We start from the raw sequence: 8840 nt of genomic DNA on the forward strand, positions 1-8840 counted from the left end.
CTCCAACTTCTATTCATAATGAATATAAACATATCTAATTCATATATTAGATTGCAAGCCCCTCCCCGCAATGCCACCTAGATTGTTCTCTAAATAAATCTGATTTGGTTTGTATTAATAAGGTGGACTCTTTAAATGTTATTCCATCACTTATACGTATTTTTATTTTTATTTTCAACTATAAAATTGATATAAATATATAGTCCACAAATTACAAATGATCATAGTATAATGTAATGACGTACTATGAGCCTGATTTTCTAATTGATACATATATACACTCACACTCAGTTTTAATGTACTTTTTTTTATTTAATCTACTATTTATACTTTGTTTTCAATTTTATAATGTAGTTTAATCTAATACAATTAATCTCTCTCTATCTTTCTTGTTTGGAAATCGTAAATGTTATCTAAATAGCAAATGAGGAACAAAAACCTAGAATGCACGCTAGTGGCAGCGGTGGTGCCACAGCTCCTTGCTGCCACCGACTCAGATAGAGGAATACCAGCTGATATTGCTCTTATTCGCCAAGGGCAGGAACATGTCTTGTCAAGATAAGAAGGTGAACACTAAAAAAAAAGGATAAGAAGGTGAAAATCCTAATTCGCACTTAATAAGGTTTGATGCTTTTTGTGGAACTTTTGAAAAAAAAAATTATATGCAGACTTTGTTTTTCTTACACGTCCCTGTTGTCGGCAGACTCCCCTAGGCATTGGCATCCCGCCGTCGTCCAACTCCCTTGTGCGCTCCGTCCCCTGCCGCTGGCCGACCCCTTCGCACCCCTCCCTTCGCTGGGAGCGGTTCCCCTGCAAGAGTAGTTACCATTATTTTTCACACCTTTGTTCGGCTACCAAAACAAATATATGATTAAAATCTCACAATTAGATGAACATGGGAGATTATATGTATCACCACTTCACGAGACACCAATAAAGCATTTTGGCTTTGAAAGTTCAAATGACAGTATAGGAAGCATGACACGTATCAGAATGTTCAACAAATTTACTAATTATTTTCTCCGTTAAGCAATAGTTGAAGCTTCAATTGTTGGGAAATTGGGAAAATAACATTACAAACATGATGGCTACTGAATTATGGAGTTCATGAACTCCTTCCATCTACAAAGATGATAGGACAGAATATTTATTTGTTTGAAACAAATCCTACCAACTTTTTTGGAACGAAAGGACAGAAGATTTACAAATTACACATCATAGTCATCGTGAACAGCAATAGGTTAGCATGCTCTTCACGGAATAGAAGCACACGCAACATTCAGAGGCAAACTCCCTATCCAGATTTCCTTTTTATATCTCCTCCCCTGCCTCCTCTGTTCTTGTTCTTGAGCAGGTGCACGTGTGGGTTAAGTTTGATCCGATCTTTTCTTCTGCTTTTCTCGAATCGTGGATACGCACCTGGGGATTACCACATTTATTCATTGCTTGCCTTTATCCATCTCCGTCCAAAAATTCATTCCGTCGGTAACACGGCTGCTAGAGCAGAGCAAAATTGCAGATCAATTATTGGTGGTCGTGTACGACTACCTGGCATTCTTCCCCGGCGACGAGGTACCCTAGCCTAATCTCGCGTGCTTGTGCATACCCCTGCAAACAGACCTTGTTAAACATACGGGGAACGGGGAGAATTAGATGTGTTGCAGCAGCTGGTTCAGTCTCCAGCATGCTGAGGTGCCTTCCCAGCCTAGCTCAGTACATCATCTCCAATACTGCATGTCTGCAAAACCAATCAAAACCCACTGCAGTGTTAGATCACCAGCAGTGAGACAGTCAATCAGAAGTAGCTTGGCGTTTGTTGCAGGAAGAACTACGGGATTGTTCCTTGGTGTTGGTTGCAGGAAGAAGTAGCTTGGCGGATGGTACCGTGGACAGCCCACCACGCTGCCCCCGTGCTCCAGCTATGGAACCTCTACAGCGCCCATGGCGGATGAAACCGCGCCCCTCCCTAGTATCTACTCCGCCGGGCCGCAACCCCTCCCTTGAATCGACGCGCCACCGCTCCTCCTATTCACCACAGCGGTGGACGCCCCTCCAATCTCCCCCAGGCGTGTCGGGCCGTCCGCTCCTCCCAGCCGATTGAATTTGTGCACGGTGGCTTTGGCGAGTAGGGCTCACGACTGGGGTGCGGTGTGCTGACCAGGGATTGGTCGCGGCGGAGCGCGCCGGCGATCAGGGCTCACGGCCGGGGTGTGGCGCGCCGATTGGGGATGGTCCGTGGCGGAGCGCGCTGGTGAGGAGGGTTCTTGGCCGGTCTCGGCAGAGATTGAGATGTGGCGGCCGGATGGGGAAAACGAATCGACTATCGCGCGAGGGAGGACTTCGGTCGGGTGGGAAGAAAGAAGAGAATGGTTCGGTAGGATTAGGATGTAGCGATGCGGCCCATTATGGCCCATTCGGGATTAGCAATAGGATTAGCGATGGTTGACGAAAGAGAATGGCAGAAAACGGAGGAAGTTCCTCCTTTTTATATAGTAGAGATTTCCTCTATCTCCTCCTCCAGGCACACCTTCCTAAGCAGCACACACGCACAAACATCAAATAGGATCTTGCTGTTTGAGGAAGGATCTAGCGAACGAGGATGAACGGGGGAACTAAAAAGGAAAGAAAAGGCAGGGCGGAGAGAGTCGGAGAGGAGCGGGACCTTGCTAGTCACCGCTCGGTAACCAAGAAAGGAACTTGCTCTTCTCGTCAAGCGAGAGAGAGACAGAGAGAAAGGAAGAAACGTCACATCACTCTGGTGGCTAGTACAAGGGAGTTGAGTGCTCTGCGAGTTGTGTGGTGAAGCGAGAAGGGTCCTCTTCTCCGCGTCCTCTCTCTGAGCAACGGAGGCAGAAGATAGCGCGACGGATGGTGGAGCCGGACATGATAGCGAGATGTGCAGCGCGGACGGAGGGTGTGTGTGTCTTGGCAATGTCGTGCTGTGCATAGAAGATTTGGACTGTCTGTGCTATAATTTCATGTGGTGTCATGTCGTCTAGGTTTGGATAACTGGTGGCCATGCTGTATTTTTTTAAAAATTATAAAAGCCATAGTAGTCGCGTGCATGATTGGGCACGCTGAAAAAATATACTAGTGACACGCAATAAGTAACAAATACCACTGGCGAGATACAAGTCGTGGGTGTGGATGCGCGCGACTGGTAGCAAAATTTCACACGTGAGCAGTAGATTTTCCTTACTAGTGTGTCGTCGAAGAAGACGCGAAGTTCTTCACCTTGGTTTGAGGTGCAAGGCGGTGAGAGTGAGGTATCGGACGCGAAGAAGGATTGGTCAAGTTAAACTTCTCCATCACTGCAGATGCCACGTCTTATGGCGAGTTGGTCGTAAAACAGGTGGGGCCTGTGAATGAGGACGGTGTCATGAAGGAGGCGAAGATTCATTGAAGATTCATTGATGATAGTGCCCCCTGCAGCATCATTCCTCCTCCAGGCAACATCCAAGTTTCACGTGCTGATCCAAAGTTCTCTGCTCCGACGAAGTGCAAGTTCCATGAATGTGCTGGTGGCCGGTGCACTGGTGCAGAACGGAAAGAGGTCGACAAGTACTATCCCTACAAAAAGTGAAAATATGGAAACTAGCCAGGATGATTTTATATAAATTTTAGAGTGAACCCTCAAAATCCGGAGAACCGAGAAAAACTCCAAATACAAAAATGCAACAAATAATATATGCGAAATCAGTTTTCGACGAACTCGAGCTTGTCATGGAAGTAACCATAATCTCTAATACACCACATGGATAAGATCTAAATAATAACCAAGAGATATGATGCAAGGATGCAAAGGTTTAACCGCACTCCGAACGATACGATCGAGTTACTTACTCGAGAGCCCCCTTGATAGTACGACACTTAGCCTATAAACCGGTCTCCCAACTAAAACATGAGACCGATAAGAAAGAAACCCTATCAAGAGTAAAACCTTAACCTTGCGCATTCCACTTGAGCTTGATGTGATGATCTTGACCGCAACAAGGATGGAACACCGTTCTTGATTGTGCTTGTTTGATGTCTTTCGGATTGCTCCCCCATAATCCACTATAGGAGAGCTTCTTCCTCGGTGCATCTTCACAAATTCATGAGCACATATGAATGGCAAGCTTCAAGCATCTGAGCTCTTTGAGTTGACTCATCTTGAACTTCCACCTCATTTCTTCGTATTGCAGCATTGACACCAACTAATCTTTCAAGCATTGCTTAAGAATAACTGCTACACATATAACTGAATGCAACCATTAGTCCATAGGGATTATCATTAATTACCAAAACCACACATGGGGACTCTATGCACTTTCACTATGGGAACCTCCGGTGGAGATGCTCTTAGTGCTCTTTAAGGATGCTTTGGAGCTTCCTGTGTATAGGCATGATTCAACGAAATAAACATGATGTTATGTATGGCTCATCAATCGTGATGATAGCAGCCTTATGGAAATAATAATATGTCCGTGCATACGTTGGATACTTGTTAGTTGATATCGGTCTGCAGTGCAACCATGTTTGATGTTGGCGAACAGAGCAGCAGATAGATTTTTCTACACTCGAAATTCAAACACGGCCATCATGGTGGCCAGACGTCGTGCCGCATCGAGCTTTCATCATTGGCCCTATTGTCTTATCCCTGGATGGTCAGATGCCCTGCATCGAGCTTCCGGCGTCGCTAGCGGTGTCGCAACTCTAGATCGGCATATGCCCTGCCGCGTTGAGCTTTGTACGTTGCCGGTGGCTTGGCATCTCTTGATAGATTGGTGACCATATCATGGGAAGTTCGTGGCCAGGTCTGCCACCATAAACGGAGGATAAAACCGTCGTTGTGCCTCCAAATCGGAATACGTCCTCCGCAACCATGTTCCGACGGATAGACCACGGCGAAACACCCACGCCTGTATTTTGAGTTTCAACGTGACCATCGTTCTAAGAACCAACTACATGGATCAGTCTGACCGTCAGCATAGCCCCTGTAAAAATAACGCATGCTTTGACTTCACTAACCTCCGCCCCAGCACTTCATCGCATCATCTTATTTTGGATCAGGCAAGCTCCATCGCAAGAGTCACAGGAGAAAAAGATATATGAATCTGGAGTATGAATGTACGATCAATCAGATGGGATAGCAAGAAACGTGGGGCCAAAGGAAAGAAGAGAGACGTGAGAGATATGGACTACTACACGATGCAATCAAACGGAAACAATAAGGATATGCTGCCAACGGAATTACATGGATTATACCTACGAGTAACATGGAAGCACCTATGGTGCAACGTAAATCCATCGTAATGTGTCAACATGACTTTCTGCGGTACATTATAAATCACAACTTTCTTAATTAATCATAACCATAAATTTTAGACATAATAGTCTTAATTAGAGTGAATTCCATGAAAAATCATGTGTGTGTCCAGGCTGCTATCGCGTACCATACATCCCGATGGTGGTGTGCCGGCTTCACAAACAGCTCTAGCAGCTGAGCACGAGAAGGAAGTTTTGGTCGCCGGCTAGTTACATTTTCCCTAGTATCCGCTATAGCCGTGATCACACATTCATCTTTAATCACGGATCGGTTAATATACATGGATTGATTTCATTTAGATGTACGGCCCTAGGCGATTGAGAAGCAAGTGGTGAACACTGCGATAAAATAGTTTCCAATGTGACACACTAGGTAGACATGATTAGCATGTTCGAACTAACAGAAAACTCAATTATTAAAAGGGGTAAAATATGGCATAAAGTTAACTAAATGGGGTAAGATAGAGGATTTTTTATTAAATGGGGTAAATGTTGTCACAAATGGCAAACAAGAGGGTAAAATCTGGAATTCACTCTCTTAATTATTCTGATGATTTGGATTAACGTGAAATCTTTTACGGTGCCTCTAATTAGTAAATATAAAATTTTCATTATAACCAATTTCTAGTTTTCTTTTACTGCTGCGAGAACTTAGACTCTTGGTGATGTTCCAGTTTTCATTTTCTGTTGCGGGATGTTAAACTTTGATGATGAGTTAATAGTGTGAAATAAGCACGTAGGTACTTTGATGATGAGTTAGTAGTGTGAAATAAGCACGCAGGAGTACGTTCCATATTGTTCATCGAACGGGTGATTTGTGCTTTAGAATTCTCTTGTTTATGTGATGTAATCGGAGCCTTTTGTCGTGCCAACCCTTGGAATGCAAAAGTTACAATATATTGGGTACATTGGTGCCTTGTTGAATCTCGAATTAGGATTGTATGAACATCTGATTTCACACGGTTTTCGTGTCCACAGCGTGAGGATGTTCAACCTCCGTCGTAGGTTACCTTGACATGTCACTGCTTTACATGGACATTCTTGCATAGCAAACATACTGCCCGAAAGTTAAACTATATCAACAACTACTATTATAGTTATCTATTACAGCCAAGAAAATAAAGTTTAATATTTAGCAATTTAATTAAAATTTTAAATTTGTAGGAGAAGGTCCACATAGCGTACTATGTACCACATTGGAACAAAACACTCTTACCGAGTTGCGTTAGATTGCTCTAAAATCTATATTTTTCATGTTTAATTTTGTATGAGACTTTTTATTTCAGAAACTGGTAGGCGCGCATTATTTACAATCTTTTCAGTACATAATGTGCGGAGCATTATTTGTTTATTTTATATTGTATTTGGGATGGGCACCCGGTTGACTTGATCTTTTTGCAATGTTAAGGACTTTAGCAAATATGCATGCTAGTCAGGTGTGAAGTCATGAAAGGACAATAAACCATTCAATACTTACTCATGAGCTAAAACAAAACACAAAACATGTAATAATTTTGAAGATTTAAATGTAGCACACAAGCAATTCATTTGGAGTGGCGGTGAAATACCACATATAGGTAGGTATGGTGGACACAATTAGCAACTTCGGTTTTTGGTGGTTGGATGCACGAGTAGAGCTCATACTCAGTACAGGAGAAAGCTAGCAAAAGACTGGGAGCGACCAACTAAGATAATAATAATGGCCATAATCATGCATAGGGACAAAACCTTATTAATCAAAACATAAAGTGATATTACAAATAAAAAACTAAATGATCATAGAGGCTTTAGGTGACTGGTTTGTAGTCATAACATGGTGTAAGCATGTGCCAAGTCGACCCAATAACAACATCAAAGGAGAATAACACAATATTATGCTTTTGTATGATGGAAACAACACATGATTCTTTCTATGGCACATGAAGCACTCTCTCAGATATTTGAGACAAGTCATGCTACAACAATAACTACTAAGCATATAATAAGAATAACATCCAACATGACATGCCAAAGTCTATGCCACAGTCTAAACAAACTCCCTTTTGCATCACTATAAGCATGAAACATTTTACTCGTCTCCAACACCAATCAACTTATTTGAAATAAATCTCGTAGATAATAATTAATAAAGACTATAGAGCTAATCATACCCGACTAAATAAAACCAAAAAGCTCTGAACAAAATACGAGTGCAAACCCAGAGCTGAACACAGTACTAGCAAACTAGAACACCCGCAGAACAATAAGAGTGAAAACTAGAGTGGTCAATGCAATAAAAACGGAGCGTGTCTCTCTCCAAAACAAATATGTTGGGGTCCAACCATATGCTACGACAAAAAAAAACTAAAAACACAAACAAAGGCGCTCCAAGAATAACACATAGCATATGAATCAATAAAAATATAGTGTCTTGAAAGATGACTGATACGTCTCCAACGTATCGATAATTTCTTGTGTTCCATGCCACATTATTGATGTTATCTACATGTTTTATGCACACTTTATGTCATATTCGTGCATTTTCTGGAACTAACCTATTAACAAGATGCCGAAGTGCCGCTTGTCGTTTTCTCGCCGTTTTTGGTTTCGTAAATCCTAGTAAAGAAATATTCTCGGAATTGGACGAAATAAAAGCCCAGCAGGCCTATTTTCTCACGAAGCTTCCGTAAGTCCGAAGACGAAAGGAAGTGGGGCCACAGGGGAGCCAAACCCTAGGGCGGCGCGGCCCCCCTTGGCCGCGCCGCCCTCGTCATCCGGGGCCCCCGTGCCCCCTCTCGACTTGCCCTTCCGCCTACTTAAAGCCTCCGTGACGAAACCCCCGCACCGAGAGCCACGATACGGAAAACATTACCGAGACGCCGTCGCCGCCGATCCCATCTCGGGGGATCCCGGAGATCGCTCTCCGCACCCCGCCGGAGAGGGGAATCATCTCCCGAGGACTCTACACCGCCATGGTCGCCTCCGGAGTGATGAGTGAGTAGTCTACCCCTGGACTATGGGTCCATAGCAGTAGCTAGATGGTTGTCTTCTCCCCATTGTGCTATCATTGTCGGATCTTGTGAGCTGCCTATCATGATCAAGATCATCTATATGTAATTCTATATGTTGCGTTTGTTGGAATCCGATGAATAGAGAATACTTGTTATGTTGATTATCAAAGTTATGCTTATGTGTTGTTTATGATCTTGCATGCTCTCCGTTATTAGTAGATGCCCTCGCCAAGTAGATGCTTTTAACTCCAAGAGGGAGTACTTATGCTCGATAGTGGGTTCATGCCTGCATTGACACCTGGGACAAAGGATGTAAAGTTCTAAGGTTGTGTTGTGCCGTTGCCACTAGGGATAAAACATTGATGCTATGTCTAAGGATGTAGTTGTTGATTACATTACGCACCATACTTAATGCAATTGTCTCGTTGCTTTGCAACTTAATACCGGAGGGGTTCTGATGATAACCTGAAGGTGGACTTTTTAGGCATAGATGCAGCTGGATGGCGGTCTATGTACTTTGTCGTAATGCCCAATTAAATCTCA

The 8840-nt window shown here is 43.3% G+C and overlaps 1 long non-coding RNA gene across 1 annotated transcript; it reads right to left on the bottom strand.

The window, feature by feature from the left end:
* Positions 1–550: 550 nt before the first annotated feature.
* LOC124649480 lies at positions 551–1971 on the bottom strand. The gene is made up of 2 exons (XR_006986654.1): positions 1549–1971; positions 551–1419 (listed from the first exon to the last, which is right to left on the bottom strand). It is a non-coding gene; the product is annotated as an uncharacterized LOC124649480 (long non-coding RNA).
* Positions 1972–8840: the final 6869 nt, after the last annotated feature.

Source organism: Lolium rigidum, chromosome 4 (assembly GCF_022539505.1).
Source record: "Lolium rigidum isolate FL_2022 chromosome 4, APGP_CSIRO_Lrig_0.1, whole genome shotgun sequence".
NCBI lineage: Eukaryota > Viridiplantae > Streptophyta > Magnoliopsida > Poales > Poaceae > Lolium > Lolium rigidum.